Source organism: Lactuca virosa, chromosome 6 (genome assembly GCF_052849685.1).
Source record: "Lactuca virosa cultivar CGN04683 chromosome 6, Lactuca_virosa_CGN04683_v6, whole genome shotgun sequence".
Taxonomy (NCBI): Eukaryota; Viridiplantae; Streptophyta; class Magnoliopsida; order Asterales; family Asteraceae; genus Lactuca; species Lactuca virosa.
Genome location: NC_136431.1, coordinates 134,380,333 through 134,404,387, shown reverse-complemented (window position 1 = coordinate 134,404,387; position 24,055 = coordinate 134,380,333). Strand labels below are relative to the sequence as shown.

Sequence of the window (24,055 nt, the reverse complement as noted above, 5' to 3'; positions counted from 1 at the left end):
ATCTCTGTCTCTATTATTTTCACACCTCCAAATCAAACACCATCAATTTTCTTCTTGATTCAAACCTACAAATCGAGAGTTTTCTTCTTGCTTCAGACTTGCAAATATAGAATCAAACAAAAGCCCATCACCATATGTTTATCGTTTTTCTCTATCCCCTGTTCGATTATACATGATTTGAGAATGAATGATCCAAAGAAAGAAAACAAACACACAAACACTCATTGCAAAAAATCTCACACACACACACACATACTTCTTAGGATGAAGAAGCTTCACTTTTTGGGTTCTTAGCAGACCGCAAGAGACCATTCGGGTAACAATAAGAGGTATATTCAATTCGTCTCTTTCAATTAGAGTTTCGGTCATGTAATCGAACATCATGTCCACATCTGGATAACCACTCCATATTTGGGTATATATTAGAGCTTCGTTTTTGTTTTCTTTATTTTTTTGGTTTTAGAAACGAAAACCACACACAAAATCAAGGGTTATTTTGGAGCTTTTCCCCAAAAAGTTGTGTTGTTCTTGAGTTTTAGAAACAACATCAGAAATCTGTTTGTGTATGTATTTAGAAACAAAATAAACATTTGGTGTTGGATTTGAAGGCTTCCGCGACCCTTCCCTAATCACCGATTCATAAAGATCAAAGGGTGGATGAACCCGTTTAATAGAAAACCTCCATCGATTGACTACAGATAATAAGCACAAAATCGGATTTTAAAGAAGGAAACAATTCAATGAACCTTCTTGAAATCTAGATACCCACTGCAAAGGTGAGCGACATTCCAGATTTGTAAGAAAGGGGCAGTGAGGAACTGATGGTGAGCTTTTTGATATATATTTGATTTGAGCATGAGTAAGGATGATTGCACAAACCTTGATTTATGATCGTGGTGTTGGTGGTTGATTTATGGTAGCTGGAAGGAGAGATGGTGGTGAGGAGTTGGGTTTTATGAAGAAGACGAGGGTATTGAAGAAGATGATGGTAGATTGTATCTTTAGGTATTGAAACTGGAGAGAGAGAGACAGAGAGAGAGAGAGAGAGAGAAATTGAGAGAGAGATTTTCTTTTTTTTCTTTTTCTTTTTTTGACATCTGTAATAAAAAAATTGAAAAAGGGAAAATACCAAGGGCAAATCCGTCATTATAAAAAGATTTAAAATTTTTGGACTAAACTCGCAACAAAACGAAACTATTGGACCATCATTGTGAGCCAAACCCATTTTGGACCAAAGTTGCAAGTTTTGACATACCACAGGGACCATTCTTGCAATTTTGTCTTTGATCTATAACCTATCTCAAAAGTCAAGGATCCAATTTTCCGTTCATCAATCGTATTTTCGGTTACCATTATTATTATTATTTTATTGGTCTAAATCTATAGAGACTTGAAAGAACAATGATTTCACATGGTAGGTTGTACAACCGATAATCAAGATACCAAATAAGAGAAGTAGGCTGGTAGTGTGGTTCTATTCACGTACGAATTCAAATGAGTAAACTGTATGTTCTTTTTTTTTTGTTCGAAAAGAGTAACGGTGACAGCCAGTCCAAAGATATAGTGGGCCTCCAAAGTCATAAATATAATAAAAATTAAATTTAAAATAGATGCACCATTATAAAATTCACTATTAATATTAAAAAAAACACACAAATATAACCACAAGATTACAAAGACAACTAATTAAAAAAAAAAATACTTTTCATATCATTTTCAGATAAGTTAAATTTTCTCTGTATATATACTATATACTATATACTTTAGAAATTTTGGGTCCCGTAGAGACATGGGCCCTGAGTGACCGCCCGGGTTGCCCACCGTCTGGGCCGGGCCTAACAGTGAGAATGATTAAGGGGACAAAAGAAATACATGAATTCTTTGGCAGAAGTAAACTCGATTTCCTCCTGCTTCGATACAATTCCAAGAACCTGTCGGCCTCCTCCTTGCTTCCCACCCTTGCTTCTATCTCGATCGACTCTCTCTCTCTCAAACGACTCTCTCCCTCAATCTCCCTCGTTCGATTCTTCCTCTCGTGTCGCCGATGCAACAGCAACCCAAGGAATAGAGCGTGAGGTCTTTTTAGAAACCCATGGCAGCCCAAACGCAAAAAGAAACGGATGTATGCTATTAAATACCTGTCATTGCATATTTATTGGGAGTTATAATCAATTTTTTGAGGTAAGTCCCTATACACCCCGCCTTTTATACTTTATACCCCAACCTTAGATAACTTAACATTTGAAGTTATTTTAATGACACTTCAATGCCTGTATTTCATTAAAACCTTTTAATGAATTAAAATTACCTTATATTCCCTCAAATAAATTTAATTAAACTATATACCTTTTAAATATCCATTAATTCTTTTAAATATTAGTAAACATTCTATTCCGTTATATAACCTTAAAATCGAAATAATCGTATGAAAATAAAAATTCGTCAAACGGAATCTAAGATCGCCGAAGGAAGCAAATTCGGGTCGTTACAGCTCAATGGTTCGTGGTGTGTGCTTGTTGACTTTGAATGATTAGGTTTTGGTGGTGTTAAGTTTCCAAACGTTACTTTTAGTTTATTTTCTTTTAATTTTCGTTTAATGAGTAGTTAAAACATTGAATAAGTGGTTGTTGGTTTTGTAATGGGTGATTTGGATTTTGTAAGGCTAATACATGCCATTTGGAGTGGAGATAAGAAAACTCGAAAATTTTCAGAAAAACCTTGTGTTCATTTGAATTATTGCTATAATTCAAACTTTATAATCTTTTTGGACGTGATACTTGAGTTGATCGAATTCAAGCTAACAAGTCTTAGTCTGTCTTCAGATTTACAAGCTACTGGTCTAGTTTGTTTATCAAATCTATCCCTTTATTATTTTCTTGACAAATACTATCCATTCCCATACAAAACAGCCCATACATGTATCATTTGTGGTATCAGAACATGGATTATGACAATACAAATTTCATGAACAACTTACGTGAGGCTCTACGTGACTTACAGGAAGGGGAAAGGTGGTAGCCTAGGCGTGGGAAGCCAAGAAATCTTGAGGAGTTCAAGGTGAATGAATTTGCTAGAGGTTCGGACCCAGAAAAATACTTGGAGTATGAGAGAAAGATGGACCGCATGTCTGACTTCAAAGAACTTGATGACGAGAAGAGGTGCAAATACGCAATTATGAAGTTGAGTGGTGGTCCTTCTTTGTGCTTCGAAGGGCTTAAGGTCAAGAAAACACGAGAATGAAAATAGAAGATTTCATCTTGGGAATCCCTCAAAAGAAAGCTTAAAAAAAGGTATGTTCCCATAAATCACAGAATTGCCAATTATAGAAAAATAGTTGAATTGAGGCAAGGCAAGATGGGTGTGGCCGAATATATTGATGAATTTGAAAAATTTTCATTGATGGGTGATATAGAAGAAATAGAAGAGAAAAAGATGTCTAGGTTTTTGCGTGGCCTAAATCTGAATATTGCAAATGTTGTTGATTTGTACCCATATGTTGATTTTGACACATTATGTGGGTTGTGTTTACAATTAGAAAATTAGGAGAATGAAGTATGTCAGGGGTTCTAATGTTTATTCTATGAAGCCTAGGCCTTTGGCTAAAACCAAAACTAAGGCCCTATTTGATAGACATCTTTCCAGCTCCAAACAGATCTTTTTGACTGAATGAACCGGAAAGACTGCTTGATATGCACAAAAAATGGGTCTTTCTCAGAAAGCTCCAAAACCCAGAAAGCTCCAAAACCCAAAAAGCTCCAAAACCATATCTTTCTGGCTAAAGAGGCTGAAAAGACAATTGTACCCCAAACTCTGCCTCTTTCTTTCTTGGATTATTAATTTCTTTTAAATAACTTTTTTATTTTTTTATTGGATTATTATATATTAATAAATATTAGACAAAACTTCAAAAATGGTCCCTGTGGTTTTCGAAAATATCAAGTTTAATCCCTAAGTTCAAAAAACCTCACAGATGGTCCCTGTGGTTTCAAAACTTTTAACATTTGGTCCTTCCGGCTCACTCCGTTAGCATTTCACCGTTAACTCATTTTTTAATTTTATATTGTAGGGGTAATTTCGTCATTTCAGTTGTAACTTTCTCTCTTTAATGAAAACTACAGACCCCATCTCGAGAAACACCTAATTCAGATGATAAATACATAAAAGGAAACATCTGAAAAAGAATCAATCGTTATCATCTATGATAGCCTCATGTTTTTCCCGGAAACCTCGTCGGCGATCTGGGTCTACCCTTCATTATCTTGCACAACAGCTGTGCAGCCTTCATTCCTAGTTACTGGATCATCCGTCAGCTCCATCAAGAAGGTTGATTTCCTGTACAAGGTAATCGACAATCCAAAACCCACATAAACAAACAATCTAAGTACTAAAATTCTGCTTTAAAGATTCTTATTTGCAGGAAATGATTCCAGAGTTCCATCCATTCAGATACAAAGATCTACCCTTTATTGGCCTTCTAATACAAGAAGTCCTTGATTTGATCGCAATTATCAGCCCCAAGATACCCCTCCTGCTTTCATTTGTAACACCCTCGAATGTCTTGAACAGTCAACACTGACCCAGATTCACCATCACTACCAAGTTCCGATTTTTACAATCGGCCCATTGCATAAAACATCTCCAACTCCTTCCACTAGCTTCCTTGAAGAAGATACCAGCTGCATTCCTTGGCTAGATAAAAAATCACCCAAATCAGTAATTTGTGTAAGCTTAGGAAGCTTAGCAACCATAGATGCAAAAATAGCAACTGAAATAGCATGGGTGGTTCGACCGGGTTCGATTCATGGGTGTGATTGGATCGAGTTTTTGCCGGAGGATTTGGTAAGCGAGATGAAGGTGAGAGATATGATCGTAAAGTGGGCACCCCAGAAGGACGTATTGGCACATTCTGCAGTTGGAGGATTTTGGAGCCATTGTGGTTGGAATTCGATCCTGGAAAGTGTATGCGAAGGGGTTCCGATGCTGTGTCAACCGTTTAGTAACGATCAAATGATGAATGCTAGGTATTTGAGTTATGTATGGAAGATGGGTTTGGAAATGGTTGTGGAGAGAGGGGAGATCGAGAGTGCAATCAGGAGAGTTTTGGTGAGCAAAGAAGGAAAAGTGATAGAGGTGTAGGGCTATGGAGATTGAACAACTGAAATGACGAAATTACCCCTGCAATATAAAATTAAAAAATGAGTTAACGGTGAAATGCTAACGGAGTGAGCCGGAAGGACCAAATGTTAAAAGTTTTGAAACCACAAGGACCATCTGTGAGGTTTTTTGAACTTAGGGATTAAACTTGATATTTTCAAAAACCATAGGGACCATTTTTGAAGTTTTGTCTAAATTTTTTTTTAATGTATAATATTTATGTATTAATTAATATTATTTTATTGGATTATTAATTTCTTTTAAATAATTCTTTTTTATTTCCTTTTTATGGATTAATTCTATTAGATTATTATATATTAATAAATATTATTTATAGCTTTATAATATTTCTATATTAATAAATATTATTTTATTGGATTATTAATTTCTTTTAGTTAATATTTTTAATTCATTTTTATTGGAGTAATCCTTTTTTATAGACAACACCACCATCATCCTAATATATTTTAAAAAAATCATCCATCCCACCACTATTGGACATAAACCGGGTCAAGAATCACATGTTGAGTTATAAAAAAAGTTATAATTGCTAGAAAGAATAACAACGTAACATCAACTTAAAAAATAAACTAAAAACAACGTAATCGACATTCTATTTGGATTTTTAAATGATTATTGTGTAATTTTGATTTTTTATGACAATTTATATGTTTTTATAATTATTCAACAACTTCATCCATCACAATATAGAAAAGTAGGGTAATATTGTCATTTTTCATCATTCAGCACAGTCAATCAGATGTATAATCAAACAACATGGTTTCTTTCCCAGTCAGAAAACTTTCCCATACAATACTTTCCCAGAAAACATTTTCCCGAAGATAAACTATCAAACGCGACCTAACACATCTACAATGTTGGAGCGAGTAGTTCTTCGGCTGCACCAAAAATAGCTATTCCAGTCAAGCAAACTAGGGATACTAGGTTGTTAAAAGTACGTTGTTTTAAATGTCAAGGGTTTGGGCATTATCAAAATGCTCTTCCAAACAGGAGGGTGGTGACATTAATGGAGGATGTTGAGATACGTGATGAATTGTTGGAAGAAGAAAACAGGTTGGGTGATACTTTTGTGGTTGAAGAAGCTTATGAAACCGAAGACGAAGAAGAAAACTATGAAGCTCCGGTTTATGACACGACTTTGGTCCTTAGAACTTTACAAACCCAAGTTATGCATGCTAATTTTGATCAAAGAGACCAAAATTGTCATACAACGTGTCTTATGACGAATAAATGGTGTAGTGTGATAATTGATGGGGGGAAGTCGTATAAATGTGGAATCAAGTGAAATGGTGTCAAAATTGGGCTTATTAACAATAGCCCATCCAAAACCGTATGCTTTACATTGGCGTGATAATGATAAAAGTGTGAAAGTGTCTAAACAGGTCAAGGTGTGCTTAAAAATGGGAACCTATGAAGATGAAATCCTTTGTGATGTAATTCCAGTTGATGCATTTCATATCCCTTTGGGACGTCCTTGGCAGTTTGATAGGGATCTTTTGCACAAGGGGAGGAACAATGAGTATTAGTTGAAGGATAAGGGCATAACATTTATATTGAAGCTGATGTCATCTCAGGCAGTGCGTTCTATGAACACCAAACAAATAAAAGAAGCTGAATTTGAATATGTTAGCAAGTGAAAGGGAAGTTGAAAAGGCCATTGATGGTGGAGACATGATGTACTTGCTGGTGGCTAAAGAATATGTTTTGGAGAGTCCAAGTGTGAAAGATGGCAGCCCCATTGCTGATTTGTTGCTAGAGTATGAAGACGTGTTTCCTATTGATTTGCCACATGGTTTGCCTCCCATGCGTGACATTGAACACCAAATAGATCTTATTACAGGTGCTCCCTTGCCTAATAAGGCAGCGTACAGGTGTAATCCCGAAGATACGAAAGAATTGCAAAAACAGGTTGATGAACTTGTTAAACGTGGCTATGTGCGAGAAAGTGTAAGTCCATGTGTTGTTCTTGTTTTTTTGTGCCACAGAAGGATGGTTCCTAGAGAATGTGTGTGGAGAGTAGGGCCGTGAATAATATAACCATCAAGTATATGTTTCCTATTCCTATACTTGATGATATATTGGATGAGTTGCATGGATCGGTTGTGTTTTCTAAAACTGATTTGATGAGTAGGTATCATCAAATCAGGATGCGTGAAGGCGATGAGTAGAAAACAACCTTCAAGACCAAACACAGGTCGTATGAATGGACCGTGATGCCATTTGACCTTACATATGCTCCTAGCACTTTCATGAGGTTGATGAATGAAGTGTTAAAACCGTTTTTGGTGAGTTTCGTTGTGGTTTATTTGGGTGATATATTGTTTTATATCAAGAGAAAGGAGGAACATCTGATGCATTTGAAGCAAGTCTTTGAAACCCTTAGAACTCAAAATCTCTTTGGAAAACAGGATAAGTGTAATATCCCGACTCCCGGGTAAAAATTTAAAGCTTTTATATTCATATTATTAGGGAAAATCGATGAGTTGGAGGCTCCAACTCGTCGTGTAGAACCTGGTCAACCTGCGTGAATTTTAGAACCTACTCGACGAGTTGGAGGACCCAACTCGACGAGTAGAGGCTGTGCTTGAAAACCCTAATTTTTAGGGTTTTCACCCTATTTAAAGGACCTTAAGTCTTCCTTCCAGCCTCCCTTACCACTTTCACGTCCATAAACAAACCCTAATCGAGCTAACCTTCTATTTTGAGTGTGTGTGAGGCTAAAGAGTGTGTGTTTGGTGAATTTCTTGAAAAGACTTGAAGATTGAGAAGCTTGGAACGAGAAGGAGCTTGTATATCAAACATCTACTTCGTTTTGGCATTCATTTGAAGGTAAAAAGTCATTACCTTGATCATATTCTTGTTAGATCTCCCCATTCAAGAGTTTAGGGTCTTTTTAGCCCACTTTGGTTCCATTTTTTGAAGTTTAGCATGATTTGAAGTTGTAACTTCAGATCTGAACTCCTCTAGACCCCCATAGCCATAAATTTATCGGCTTTATCTAGTCTTGGCCTTTCCCCATGTCATTAACCTCTTCCTAAGACTAGTTTTGGGTGTTTTAGCCTCTTGCATGCACGTAAAGTTGGCAACTTTACGTGGTAACTACACCTTAGGATGCTAGATCTACAGTTTGGAGCGTTGGTTTCGCTCGAAAGCGTCTGAATGAGAAGAGAGCTGAAGGAACTCGACAAGTTGTATAGCCAACTCGACGAGTGGTTAGGGTTTTCCTGATCTTCTGGACACTACATGGACTCGACGAGTTGTTTGGTGACTGTGCGAGTTGACTAGGGTTTTTGCGGTTTCTGAGTTCTGAAGGAACTCGACGAGTTGCTAGATGCACTCGACGAGTTGGGTCAGCAAGGACTGTTAACCTTGACTGTTGAATGTTAACTTTGACCAGGGTTGACCAAGTTTGACTTTAAGGGTATTTTGGTAATTTGGGTTTTATAGAATTGGTCCTATGATGATTGTAGGTGTTTGAGTTTGGAGCTGTGATTCGGGAGCTTGATTCTTTCAGTTTAGTTCGACATTGTGAGGTGAGTTCTTCTCTTTATATCAACAGGGTCTAAGGCACCAAGGCCGGCCCTTTTGGATTGTATCTTGGTTATAGGATGATGTTATGTTAGTGATCTGTTAGATCTGTATCCTGGTTATAGGATAATTCTATGTTTAGTGATTTGTTAGATCTGTATCCTGGTTATATGATGATGCTATGTTTAGTGATTTGTTAGATCGGTATCCTGGTATATAGGATGATGCTATGATTAGTGATCTGTTAGATCTGTATGATTATCTGTACATGCTAGCTAGCGTATAATATTATGTTTTATTGTATGATTGGAGGTGGGTTGAGGCGGTCCTGCTCTTTGCTCTAGGCCAACATACCCAGGGCGGCTTGGATAGACTGCAAACCTGGTAGGGCGTACTAGTCAGGCCGAAGGCGTAAAGAACGGTCCAGGTAGGCTGAAGGCCCAATATGGCGGACCAGACATGCTAAAGGTTCTGAGAGTGGGCCAGATAGACTGATGGTCCGGTGAGGGCGGTCCAGTCACACAGTAGACTCTATATGCATGATGTTTGCTATGATATTGTTTTGATTGTATGACGTTGGTATTTTGGGGGAACTCACTAAGCTTCGGGCTTACAGTTGTTGATTTTGTTTCAGGTACTTCAGATGATCGTGGAAAGGCGAAGGCTTGATCGTGCACCTCCTCACATTTTATGATCTTGATTTCTGGGATACTCTGATATGAAAGTATTTTGAAAACATTTTTTAATAATTAATGGTTGAACAAGTTTTAAATTGGCTTGAATTTTATGGATGTTACAAGTTGGTATCAAAGCCTTGGTTCGAGTGAATTGGAGGAACAATCGTGTGAATCCAGTCTCAAACTAAGGAAAATATTTTCAAAATGATTTTCAAATGATTTTCAAATTTCTAAAGGAGGATGCAGAGTGTACGGCCAGCCGGAGCCAATAAGTAGACCCCAAAATAACTATTTTGAAAACATTTTTTAATAATTAATGGTTTTTAAAATGGTTGAAAAAGTTTTAAATTGGCTTGAATTTTATGGATGTTGCAAGTGTTGGATTTGGTGTCTAAGCCCATAACTATAACTGGTGTGTACTTGACCCGATTATAGCATGGTCCTTTTGGGTTGCCTTCACCAGTACAATTTGATAGGATGAATTTTGAGAATAAGGTTATTTATGGTTTATTAATATATTATAATTATAATATATTAATACAAAATTATTTAATTAGTATTGATGAAGAATTAATTTATTAATTTTGTGATCAAAATAGACTAATTAAATATATGGTGATTGATTATGTAAATCAATCATTCTTGTAGTGTGGGCTAATGATCCATGGTTATGGGCTAAACTAATCCATGGATAGTCCATGGAGGTTAAACCCATGGAGTATAAGAATGTGGAAAGTCATGGGTTATTAGGGTTTACCAAGTGTAACCCTAGAACGTCCAACACTATAAATAGAACCCTCCATAGACCAAAATCGGTTGCCTCTTCTCTTTGAGATAAATAGATTATTCTCTTAAATCATCCTTTTGCATATTGGTGTTTGTGAACCATTAGAGGCATCACACTTGAGGTTCTCAAGCTTTCAAGGGTCAAGAACTACAAGTCCTTCAAAAGGTATGTGATCTAACTAGATGTTTTATTAATTTGGCAATTTGTATGCTAGTTAGGACAATGCTTTGGGAAAATTGAAAATAGGCATGTATAATAGAGAAAACATAGATCCAAAGCATTTAGGGTTGCATGTTCACCATAGGAGTGTTATAGTGCTCCAAACCCAACAGTGGTATCAGATCCTAGGATTGTTTTCTATTATATTTGATGCTTTGAAAAAGTCGAAATTTTGGCCTCTGACTGGTGAACTCGGCGAGTACATGAACAGACTCGACGAGTCCACTCAGTAACAGAGTAACTCGCCGAGTCTAGTTCATGTACTCGACGAGTTGAAGGCTCTGTGTGCAGAATTTCGAGTTACTTGGCCTGGTTTGGATTTGGAACACTACCACAAACTGTTTTGGATCATTGGAAATGTTTTTTATGATATGGTAGTGCTTGTACTCATCCAACCACAAGATAATTATCAAAGTTTTAAAATAAGTACTGTTTTTATATGATAAAAAAATTGCTTTCAAATTGTTGTGTAACGACCGTCATTCGAGGTATAAATTATTAATTATTTCTTAAATTATTGTTGGGCCAAATACGGATAAAAAGGACTATTGGATTGGACTTAAGCAAATGCGCCAAAGAATTGGGCCGCCCATAAGACGTATGTTGGGCGTATCCTTGGTGTAAGTGGGGCGTAGAGGCGTGCATTGGATACGAGGGGGGGGGGGAGGGGGCGCACGTACACGCAGCGTACGTGAGCAGATGCCAAAACTCTAATTTTTAGGGTTTAAGACATATAAATACCCCATTATAGCCACCCCTGGCATCCTTACCAGCCCCTTACCCTCAGAAAACCCTAATTCGCCCTCATACTCCATTGTTGCGTGTGTTTGACGTTTTGAGCTCATTTTTGGTGAAGAAAGGCTTGGAAGAAGAGAAGAATAGTTGAAGGAGAAGAACTTGAGTACCTTGAGCGTAAGTATCTGGGAGTATTTCATCTTTTGGCACTCAAAGGAGGTATTAAACTCCTAACTTTCCTCTTAGAAGCTTAGATCTAGGATTATGGAGTTTTGGACCTTTTTAGATCCAAAGGTTGGATCTTCATCATGCAACTTCGTTTTTGAGCTTAGGGTTGCCACCCTTGGAGCTCAAAGCATTCCTTTAGAAGTAAAGTTTCAATATTTGAGGCTTTTATGGAACCATGCATGAGATCTAGCCATTTCTATGGAGTTAGTTGTTATTATTCTATGTTGGGCTCATTTGGTGGGTTGCAAGCCACCAAGTGATGAACTTTATGGATTAAGATGTTGAAAAGGACTTGGATCTGTAGTTATAGCCTCTGGAGTTAAGTATTAAGTGCTTAATGGGAAAAATAGCTTAAAAGGGTAGTACGTTGGGCGTACCAGCCAGTGCACGCAGTGTACAAGCCATACAGCAGGTTCGGGCTGCGTATAGAGGAGTACACCTCGCGTACTCAACAGTATTGGGCTTTTACCTTCTGGGCCTCGGTTTGGGCCAACTATTGTACTTATCAGCTATTGGGCCTTAGTGGGCTATCAGAAGTCAGATTTTGGACCAAGGACATGATTGGGCTTAGGGATGGCCCATTTCAGAAGTTCGGCCCAAATTTAGAAAATTTGCCATTAGTGGGCATTAGTGGGCCATTAGTGGACTTATAAGGATTAGTTGGAATTGGGCCTTGGATTTGATCTAAAGTTAGAGCAAGGGTAAAATGGTCATTTTACCCTTAGTGGGATTCTCAGTTTTCTGACTAAGTATTATTGTATAGAGTTAGTCGGGGAGTCGTGGGAGCAGCCAACAGAGACTCCTCACACACGAGTTCAACATCTAGTTTGAGATGTGAGTCTTCTCCTATAGGAACGGGTCTAAGGCACCAAGGTCGGCCCGTTTATGTGTGATTGTATGTGCCGGGGGTTAGCCCGATGTAGATTTTATGTTTCGGACTTCGGTCTGATGCCGGGGAAAGCCCGAGGAAGTTAGTATGCTTGATGTCTTTGTGATTCTTGCATGTGTCTGATTATGTGTTCCAGAGCTTGGTCCGATGCCGGGGCAAGCCCGAGGAATGTTAGCTTTCATGTTATGCTTGTTGATATAATATGTATACCAGACTTCAGTCTGATGCCGGGCGGGGCCCGATGCAGGAGGTAGGCCCAAGTTATGCCGGACCTCGGTCTGATGCCGGGCGGGGCCCGATGTAGTGGGCTAGGCTCAGTATGTGATTATGTGTATGGTATGTGGTATCTTAGGGGAACTCACTAAGCTTCGTACTTACAGTTTTCAGTTTTGGTTTCAGGTACTTCCACTAGCAAGGGGAAGGGCTCGGGATGATCGCATGGCACACACCACTGTTTCAGCCTTGGATGTTTAGACTCTGATATTTTCTTATATGATTTTGATATAGTATTTTGACACAATGTTTTGAGATACATGACTTATGGTTTTCTTTATGATTATGGATGACTTATGGTTTTATTATAATTGATTTTAATAAGAAATTTTTGGTCTGTATTTTTCAGATGTTTCAAGTTGGTATCAGAGCCTTGGTTTGAGGGATTCGGGCACACTCTTGGGTGTGTCTGAACTCAAACTAAGGATATGGTATGAAAAATTTTCAAAAGAAAATCATTTTTATAAAAGAATTTTAAAAAGAGAAAAGAACTTTGAAAAGAGAAAAAGGGTGTGGTGCATGAAATCAACCGAGCTTAAGTAAGTACTCCCAAATTACCCATACAAGTTTATGTTATGATATGTTTATGAGAATTGCATGCTAGTTTAGGACTAAGGATCTTGAAAGGATGCCTTATGTGCCTATTATATGTGTATCAGCTTTATGAGAATTTCATGCTAGTTTAGGACTAAGGATCTAGGAAGGATGCCTTATGTGCCTGTTATGTGTATCTCAGCTTTATGAACCGCATGCTAGTACAAATTAGTTAGCAATGGCCTTAATATAATATGCTTGATTATGTGTACTCGATGTTCGAATGTTGCTTGCTTTGTGCTTTTAGGAGTTCTAGTTATATCTTACTAACTAGTAAATGAATATGTTACGTTACATATTGCAAGGACTAAATAATTTTAGAAGGTTAGGTCTAGTTCTATTGCGCAAATCTTGTTTGAGTCCAACCGTGGTAGGGTAGGATCTTGCATTCGAAGAATTATCTAGTCTTAGTGATATGTAATAGTATTCATGAGCTAGTTAGGGGGAGGTAGGAGGGACTTATTTTGCAGCTGATGGTGGAGAGTGGGTTGGTGATTACCGTAGGGCAAGCCTAGGACGAGTTTAGCATGAGATCAACAATAGTAGTAGAAGGGACTTGGTGGAGTCGAGGCAGTTCTTGAGGAAAGTACAGATAGATGTGGAAGGTAGTATGGGTCCGGACTACTGAAAGCAGAGGATCCGTACTCGAATCAAGGGAGGCTGAGATGAATCCAGGAAGCTTGTAGTATGTTAGATCCCTCGAGATATGATGAGTATACTGATGTGTGTTATGGTGTATTTTCAATATGGTGATGTTACTGTAAGGGTCGAATTTAGTTGTAATATGTCGAAGTCTGTTGTACCCTTCGTATGTTTGTTAAGTTTATTTACTGAGGTGTATTTCGTACGAAGCTTAAGTGTCAATGCCTTAGAATTTTTTGTGTGCTTTCACTATTCCTATAAATATGGAACTTTACTCGAGTTAGATAAGAGTCCTTTACAGAACCTGTCTATTTTCTCTGTAAAAGTTGAAAGCATAAATGAGCAGAAACCAGATCTTATTTACATCGTTTGTTCAATCTGCATTCGTTTTACTCTGATTTTGATTAATACTTGATTCCACGATTCATCAATTGGTATCAGAGCAGAAATCATGATCTGAGATCTAATTTTCAATTTTTTTCAAAAGGTTTTTGAATCAAAATTCTGGTTCAAAAAGTTCCACATCTTTTGACGTGAAAAAGCTTTCTAGATCTTAAGTTGTGATTTGATTCTGCAACAGATTCGTTGAATCGAGTATTCTACTTTGTTTTTCTATTCAATTCAGCAATTTGCTTTCAAATTCTCTTTGATTTCTCAAAAATTCTCAAAAATTTTCTTCCGTACATCAATGGCGAACTTCAATCTCAACTCGATGACTTCATACTCTCATCTGCTAGGATCTTCAACTAAGATTCCTATGCTCATTCCTGAATACTATGATCAGTGGTCTGATCGTATGCTGGATTACTTGAATGGAATCGATGAAGAGATTTGGTCTTGCATCTCAGGGAATGTTACTCTTCCAACGAACCTTCAACCGATTGGATCTTCATCTAGTACTACGAGTGTGGAAAATCAAACAGATCGTATGAAGAAACTTGAAAAACGATGTATAAGGGAGTTGCGTGGTGCATTGCCTCCAGTGGTGTATAACTATGTCAGAAGTTGTACAACTACAAAGAAAATCTGGAATAATCTCAAAGAAAAGTTTCAAGGCAGCGAGAAGACGAAAATCAATTCAGTTAAGCAATGTTTGATTGAATTGAAGGATTTCAAGCAAAAAGATGGTGAAACGATTGAAAGTTACTATGATAGGCTGAATGAGTTGATTTACAAATGCAATCGTTATGGAATCATGAGGTCTGCCATGGAATTCAATCTCACCTTTGTTATGGGACTCCGTAAAGAATGGAGAAGTGTTAGCATGATGGTGAAAAATCAACAGAGTTTCGATACATCTTCTTTGAATGATTTGTACAATCAACTGAAAACTCACGAAAATGAAGTGAACGAAATGGCAGAAGAGTCGAAGCTTAGTCTGGGAGGTCCATTAGCACTTGTCTCTAAAGTGACTGAAAAGGAAATTGTTGAAAAAGGTGATTCTGATGATGAAGAGGGGTTTCTCATGAATTCAGATGATGAGGCAATTGCTTTTTACTCTAACAACCGAGTCAAAAAGTTTTTCAAGAAACCGTTTAATTAGAAGGTGAAGCAAAGTGAGGGAAAAGGAAGTTTCGTGAACAAAGCTGCAGGAGAAGAGCAGAAGAAGTATGAGAAGAATGATGCGAAGGGTGCTGAGGAGAAGAAAGAGAAGAAATTGAAAGGAGATTCTGGTATGGATTGTCATTACTGCAATGGAGCCAATCATCTAGCAAATGATTGAATGCTTCGAAAGAAAGATGAGAAGAAGAATAGAGTGAAGGATGAGGCTTATTATGTGGAGAGGTTGGAAGAGGTACGTACGAAGGCGAAAAATGTGTCTTTGGTGGCTCAAGGTGAACAGGAGAATGATGGCACATATCAAATCTGGTCTTCGGGCTCCGATGATGAGGAAATGCGTAATCCTACGCATGGGGCTATGTATGCGAAACTGGAGGAAGATTCAGAAGAAGAGGTCAAGGGCCGTTGCTTTGTGTCAAAATCTATTGATAAGTCTCCAATGACAACAAAGGTACGTAATATTCTTCACTATTTCAATATTCCTTTAAGTGCATATGATTCTGAAATTGTTGCTTTTGATGATACTGTTGCTTATTTTGATAATTTGGTTGTTTCTGCTAGCAATGAAGCTAAGAAATTAAGCAATCAGTTGTTAGAGACACAGAAGAAGTTAGATTCGAAAGTTGTCAAGATAGAATGTTTAGAATTGCAAATAACAAACATAATGTGTGATCGTGATTCGTTATCTAGTGATGTAAAACTTTTGTTAGCTCAACGAAATATCTACTACAATTATGCTAAACGTCTATATAGAAAATTAACTGCATTGCATCATTCATCTGATATTAGCAAGGAACAACATAGGAAATTATTACCTTTTCTAGCATATGAAAGAGCGAAGGTAGATAATATTTCGTATGATTGTGAGAAAAACATTGCTGAGTTTGACAAAAATTCCTGATGATAGATATGCTTATGGAACTGTCAAAATTGATGAATGTCTTGATACAAATGAATTGGTTAACATTGTGAATGATACTTTGACAAAATCAGAACAAATCAAAATTTTGAAAAAGACTGAGAATTCGACATCTGATTCTCAATCTAATTTTGCCGATATTGAAGATAACTATGACAATATTAGCGAAATTAGTGATATTGAGGATGCTGATTGTTCTCAGTTGTCTGTCATTAATGTAGCATCAAAATCTAAAGGAAAAGAAAAAATTAAGGATTTGGAAGTTAAGATTGACACTGACAAACCTTTAACTTCAAAAGTATGTGATTCTGAGTTTGTGGATATCTAAGATAGTCAAACGGATAGCAGTGATGATGAAAATGATGATGACGAATCGGACAAAAAGGTCTCATCAAACAAAGATTCGATAGAAAAAGAAAATCCTCGTGTTGTTGTTGATCAAGTATTTGGGGACACTGAAAATTTCGACAAAGTGTTGTCCGAAAAAGGAGCCCATTATTTGGAAACAAATCAAGTGGTGTATCCTAATTTCAAGTGTACTGATGATGTTGTCTTTCCAAATCAAGTGTTTGTTACAACTGGAAATGTTGAGAACATTAAACCACAATTCAACAAAATGGTCGAAGATGACAACAAGAAGACAACAGACGAAGGATTCTTTTCAAATCAAAGCACAGTCGAAAATTCCTTAACAAAGAATTCATATGTTTTTCAAAGACAAAAACCACAATGCAAATGGGTTGAAAAATCGAAAATTGTGAAAGAAGTTACAAAAGAAGTTGTTGTGGAAAAAGAAACTGTTGTCAAATTAAATTCCAAAGAATTTAAAGAACAAATTGACAAGTTTTCAAAAGAAAATGCAATTTCTAAAAGACAAGCTCGAAAGAAGATTTTTTGGCAAACCATGGAACTTCGAAAACAACAAAATGGTTTGAATTTGAAAACAACTGAAACCACAAAGACTAAATCTGTTGAGAACAAGTCTTCTCATTCAACAATTCATTCAGATCCAAAGCAAAATCCCGCTCAAACAAATAAATCTTAATCTGAATTTCAACCAAAAAAAAATTCTTTGAAAGTTCAAACCCATCATTTTCAAAAGATAACAAAAAATACCTCAAAGACTGTTCAAAATCAACCATCACAACAACGATTTTCTTCTAATCAACAAACAAGGTTTTCTCAAAATCAAAAATCTCCAAATGGATTTTCTCAAAATCGAAGTGTTGGAAACAATGATGGAAGTCGATACGCTATGGCATTTCGACCTAAATCAAATGTTGATTTCTTTCCACAAAAACCGAATTTTCCAAATCCTACAGGAAAACAAACCTTAAAAGTTTCATACACAAAAGGGTTGTCTCGTGACAAAAACATCGATCATTGGCTTGAAGAAAAAGGTCGAAACTATCAATCAAGGAAATATTCTCAACAACAAATTCACGAAGCCTATGAGAGTTATGTGAATTCTTCGTCAACTACAAGCTCATCTTCAAAAGATTCGAATGTTTCAGTAAAAACTTGGCAACCAGTTTCGAAAGAAAAGCTTGTTCATACTCAATCTAAAAGGACGAAGGCATGTGTGAATGACAATCCCAAACTAACAAAAACTTATGTTTCTGTTTCTTTAAATAATGATGTGGACTTAATTGATAGTCTTAAAACTAAAGTTTGTGATTGGGTTAAAAGTTCTTCATTTCATTCTGTTTTCAAAACTAATTTCCAAGGAACCAAATAGCCTTGGGTACCTAAATTCTTTCATTGATCGCAGGTATTATGTGATGAGCAATATGATGAGAAATGGTATATTGATAGTGGTTTCTCACGTCACATGACTGGACGAAAGGAAAATCTGAGAGATTTTCTAAGCTTGGAAAATGCAGGATTTGTGAAGTTTGGCAATAATCACAAATGCCAAGTGAAAGGTTATGGCAAAGTCACAAATGGAAAATTCACTGTTAATCGCGTTGCTTATGTCGAAGGTCTTCAACATAACTTGATAAGTGTTTCACAACTTGTTGTGGGCACTGGCAATCAAGTGGTGTTCAACGAAGAAGGCAACATTATTTCCAATGTTGAAACTAACGAAGTCTTGCTCAAATCCAAACGACATGGTGACATGTTTACTCTTGATATCAAACCAATCATCGACAAACCCTCAGTGTGCTTACTTTCGAATGCTTCCTCTGACATCAGTTGGTTATGGCATCGACGTTTATCGCATTTAAACTTTCGAAATTTGAATAAATTGGTTGTTGATGATCTTGTTCGTGGTTTACCTGTACTAAAATTTGACAATGATACATTGTGTGCAACTTGTGAACAAGGGAAACAACACAGGAAAGGACATCCAATTGTGATAGATTCGAAAATTATAGAACCGTTGGAACTTCTACACATTGACCTTTGTAGACCATCGACTGTTGAAACTCTCAACAAGAAACGATACATTTTGGTTATTGTTGATGATTTTTTCATGATTTACTTGGGTATATTTTCTCAGGTTAAAATCTGAGGTTGCTCAAACAATGATCGAGTTTATTAAGAAGATTGAGATGAGTCTGAAGAAAAATGTTCGAAAGATCAAAAGTGATAATGGATCTGAGTTTAAGAATAATGTGCTGGATTCGTACTAAACAGAAAAAGGAATTTCGCATAACTTCTCTTCGCCTTATACACCGCAGCAAAATGGTGTGGTTGAAAGACGAAATAGGTCACTTTGCGAAGCAGCGAGAACTATGTTGACATATGCGAATCTTCCTCAATATCTATGGGCTGAAGCAGTTTCGACAGCTTGTTTCACTCAAAATCGATCTTTCATTCATCGTCGATTCAATATCACTTCGTATGAAATTATCAATAACCGCAAACCTAATGTCAAATTGTTTCATGTTTTTGGCCGCAGGTGTTTTATAATGAATCTTAAAGATAGCCTTTCAAAATTTCAAGCTAAAGCTGACGAAGGCATATTTTTGGGATATTCGCACAATTCGGTTGTATACAGAGTGTTAAATAAGCACACAAGAAAATTCGAAGAGACTTTCAATCTTACTTTTGATGATTATTATGTCAAACAAGTTGAAAAGCAATTTGAACAAAAACCAATTATTAATGAATCATCTGATGAAACTGAAGAATCAAATTCATCTGACTTTGATTATGATTTAATTTTTGGTATTCCTGACAGGGCTGTGGATGCTGAAGTTCATGCGAATGAGAATCATCACTCTGAATCTTTGAAGCATAATGATGACTTGGAAATTCCTCAAAACATAGTAGATGTTAATTCAACAACGAATTCTCCTGGAGTTGGCGAAAGTATGCTTAATAATCCAGTGGCAGTAGAGCACTTGGATTCGAATACTCTGGTTGAGGGGGAGCATTCTGTCGAGGGGGAGAATGGGAGAATGGATGATGTTGTTGAGGGGGAGCATCTGGTTGAGGGGGAGCATCAAGATGATAATCGTGTTGAGGAGGAAAATGATACAATAAATTTTAATCAAAACGATGATTTTCATGATCTAAATGATAATGTTTCTGTTGTAGGATCTGAAAATGAAGAGATGCACGAAGATGCACCTTTGGAATTCGATCCGGCATATCCACCATTAGAGAAATGGACAAAGACTCATCCTATAGATCAAGTCATTGGAAATCCTTAAGATGGAGTTTTAACAAGAACTCAGATTCGTGCGAAGAATGAGGTATTAAATACTCATCAAGAATTTTGCATGTTCAATGTTTTCATATCTAAAATTGAACCAAAGACAGTTAAGATGGCAATGGAACACCCAAATTGGGTTGTTGAAATGCAATCCGAACTGGCTGAATTTGAAAGAAACAAGGTTTGGAGATTAATTCCTAAACCTGAAAATGTTTCGATTGTCGGGTTAAAATGGATTTTCAAAAACAAAACCGACAAAGATGGAAATATTGTACGAAATAAAGCACATCTAGTTGTAAAAGGATATTCGCAACAAGAAGGGATTGATTATGAAGAAACTTTTGCCCCTGTTGCAAGAGTCGAGGCTGTTTGAATATTCTTAGCATATGCAGCTCATAAGGATTTTGATGTCTATCAAATGGATGTGAAATGTGCCTTTCTCAATGGAGAACTTGAAGAAACTGTTTACGTAGAACAACCTCCAGGTTTCGTAAACGAAATGCATCCTGATCATGTATATATTCTAGATAAATTTGTATATGGGTTAAAACAAGCACCAAGAGCATGGTATGCAACTCTTACCAGTTTCTTAAAACAGTCGAAATTTAAGCAAGGATCAGTTGACCCCACATTATTTCGAAAGAAAGTTGGGAATCATCTGATGCTTGTTTAAATTTATGTTGACGATATTATTTTTGGCTCTACTAACCCTGCTTTGTCTAGTGAATTCGAAAATTTGATGAAAAGCCAATTCGAAATGAGCATCCTGGGTAAAATCAATAATTTTCTTGGCTTAAACATATGTCAAAACAGAGAAGACATATTCATCAATCAAGAGAAATATACAAGGAATTTTCTCGAAAAGTTTGGATTGACAAATAGCACGAAGTTAAGAGTACCAATGGCTGTTGGCCCAAGGCTAACACCTTCGTTAGAAATGCTGGCGGTTGATCTTACTTTATACAGGAGGATGATAGGTTCATTGCTTTATCTTACTGCAAGTAGACCTGATATCATGTTTTCTGTATGTAATTGTGCTAGATATCAAGCAAATCCTCGAGAACCACATTTAACAGCTGTGAAGAATATCTTTCGTTATCTCAAGGGAACAATTTCGTTAGGATTGTGGTATCCTTTGAAAACTGGGTTTTTCATTCAGAAATTTTCAGATGCAGATCTAGGAGGGTGTACCGTGGATCGAAAAAGTACAAGTGGTGGTTGTCAATTTTTGGATGGAAAGTTGGTTAGTTAGCAGTTGAAGAAGCAAACGTGTGTTTCGATTTCTACTGTTGAATCCGAATATATAGCAGTTGCTGCTTGTACATCACAAATTATTTGGATTGAAAGTCAGTTGAGAGATTATGCTGTAAATATGAAAAAGTTTCCGTTGTACTGTGATTCTCAAAGTGCTATACGCATTTGTCATAATCCAGTACAACATTCGAAAACAAAACATATAGCTCTTCGTTATCACTTTATCAAAGATCATGTGGAAGATGGAAACATTGAAGTTCATTTTGTAAACACAACTGATCAACTTGCTGATATTTTTACAAAAGCTTTGGATAAAAAATCATTTGTTCGAATTTTGACAGGTTTGGGAATGATTGAAGCGAGTTCTGTTCCAGGAAGGATTTCGAATGTATAGCAAAGGTGTGTTATACAAATGTGTCGATTCAGAGGCAATAAGACGCCATTCAGCGGTTACTGTTCATAGTCAACGCTTCGACACACTTCGAATTCGACAATTTGCATGTTGGTTGTATGGTACAAAATTTTTGTTAGTTTGTCAAATTTTCGTAAGGTTGTCCAATTTTCGTTAAGTTTGTCAAATCTTCGTAAGAATGGCAAATTGTAGTTTGATTACAAATTTTCGTTTGTTTGTAAAACTGTTTTTCGTAAATTTGTGTCTTAGTTTTATTTTCGAAAAATCAAAAACTCCAAAAAAAAGATTTTATTTTAGTTTTGTTGTTATCTTTTCGAAAAATCAAAAACTCCAAAAAGATTTTTTTTCGTTTTGTTGTTATCTTTTCGAAAAATCAAAAATACCAAAAAGATTTTCTTTTGTTAATTGTTTTATTTTTTTCGAAAAATTCACAAAAACTCAAAAATATTTTCTTTCTGTTAGAAAAATCAAAAATATCAAAAAGATTTTTGTTATTTTTTGTTTCTTTTTCTTTCTGCAGATAACACAAAATTTTTTCAAGGGTCATGCTTGTGTTTCTATGGGAAGGTAAACTTTCGACAACTATGTACTAGTTAGACTATCCCTAGAAGCATGCTACATCATGTTGACCCAAGCCTCTGTAGACTCAATGTGTGTTTATGAAAGCCTTAATGAAAATTTTCATACGAAAATTTCTTCCCAAGTCAGGCTTATATTCACATTAGTCGATTGAGCTACCTTACTCTTCTCACATGAGTTAAGAGTTATCTGTTTTGTCCGAAAATAACAGAGGTACAATTCGTTACTCAAAACCAATCTTTTTCATCACCAAATTTCTTACACTTGCACACACGAAAACATATGTCCAAGAGATCTTTGATTCGACCCATCAAGATCTAGATATATCAAAATTCTATGTTAATGATCTGACATCATGAGGCCGTGATGAAAGTGAAACCCAACTTCCTATCTTAGTAAGGAATTGACGGGGAACTATGTTCCAGATTTGACGAAACATTTGTTTCAGTACCAGTTTTCAAAACTCAAAATCATATTCCATTCTTATGAGTGATATTGATCAAACTATCGAAGCCCACGATGTTTGTTACCCAACAGGATCCAGAACAAATATTTTTTTTCGTGAATATGATTTCTGTATGAGTTTCATTTTCTTTCAAAGTTACTATCAACATACTTCAAAGCATACTTGTCACTGACTACACTGGTCAAACAACTAATTTCTGTTACAATTACTCACCTTATGTTTAGGATGATATGTAACGAAGTTAAAAACCACCCAATTAGCCTAACAAAAGAATCCCTTCGATACTTCTCTATAAGTATTCGATTGTAATTCACGGGAACATACACAATCAGTTGATTATCTCTCTTGATAATTAATGAAGCAACCTTTGCCCGGGGTTTCTCTGCTTTTGTGTCAATTTTTTTTTGACATCACAGATCCAAATTTTCGTTAATTTGTTTCTTATCTTTTCTTTGGCACACTGCACACACGAAATCCTTGAGGTTCTGAGTACTACCAACTCAGGCTGATGATTTCGACAGTCTAGCAAATGACTTCGTCTGTAAACCCAAAGACGAAAGAGGTTAACCTCCATCCGAAGGTCGATGACGAATACTATTCCTTGAGGTGACACGAACAGACTGTGTGAGGAGACGTTTCCTGGTTTCAAGGCGGTGTGACAGTTACTTTTTGACGCATGGCAACTTTATTGGCAGACTGGTGCGACTTTTAAGGTGCCACGTCAGATCTCAATCAATGCTTATCCCGCGTTCAATTGAAATTCAGGGTCACATATAAAAAGGGTATTTACGGGTTCTTTGTCTCTTTACGCTCACAAAAGAAATCAAATACCCAAATTCTCTCTGTTCTTCAAAGCTTCAAAACCCTAATCATGGCTGGCGTTGATTCTGCTTCTCGAACAACCGAAGACATCACTTCTCAACCAATAATGAAGATTCAAAGCACCAATTATCAAGTGGAAGGGGATGTGTCTCTGTATCCTGAAGAATTGAAGATGTTAATTGTAGCATTCAAGAGTTCTGTTCTTTCAAAGGCGATGTTCAACTCATTCGCAGTTCCTCTCTCATGGCTTTCTCAGGCAGGATCCACTGCTACGTATAGCAAAGCAATAGATATCATCACCTTTCAACTGGTGAATGACAAGAAAATTCGTTTGTCCAAGAAGATCTTTTGCCAGATTCTGGATATTCCCAATTCTTAACTTGTTACTGATCTCACGTATGCACAAGTTGTTCACATGTTTAATGAGATGGGTCATCAACCCCCACTCATGAAGATTAGGGATTTCAAGAAGTCAGCTCTTCCAACTGTTTGGAATTTCTTGTTTGGGATTTTTCTTCGATGCTTGACAGGTCGAGGTGTTGGATTAGACAAAGGTCGCATGGAGGTTTATGCGATGGTGGCAGGATTGTACTATGATCTCTCTGTCGACTACTCTACACAACTGTGGAAGG

At 36.7% G+C, this 24,055-nt stretch overlaps 1 pseudogene; it reads left to right on the top strand.

Annotated features, from left to right (window-relative positions):
* Positions 1 to 3,114: 3,114 nt before the first annotated feature.
* LOC145121948 (UDP-glycosyltransferase 76H1-like) lies at positions 3,115 to 5,136 on the top strand (annotated as a pseudogene).
* The last annotated feature ends 18,919 nt before the right edge of the window (positions 5,137 to 24,055 follow it).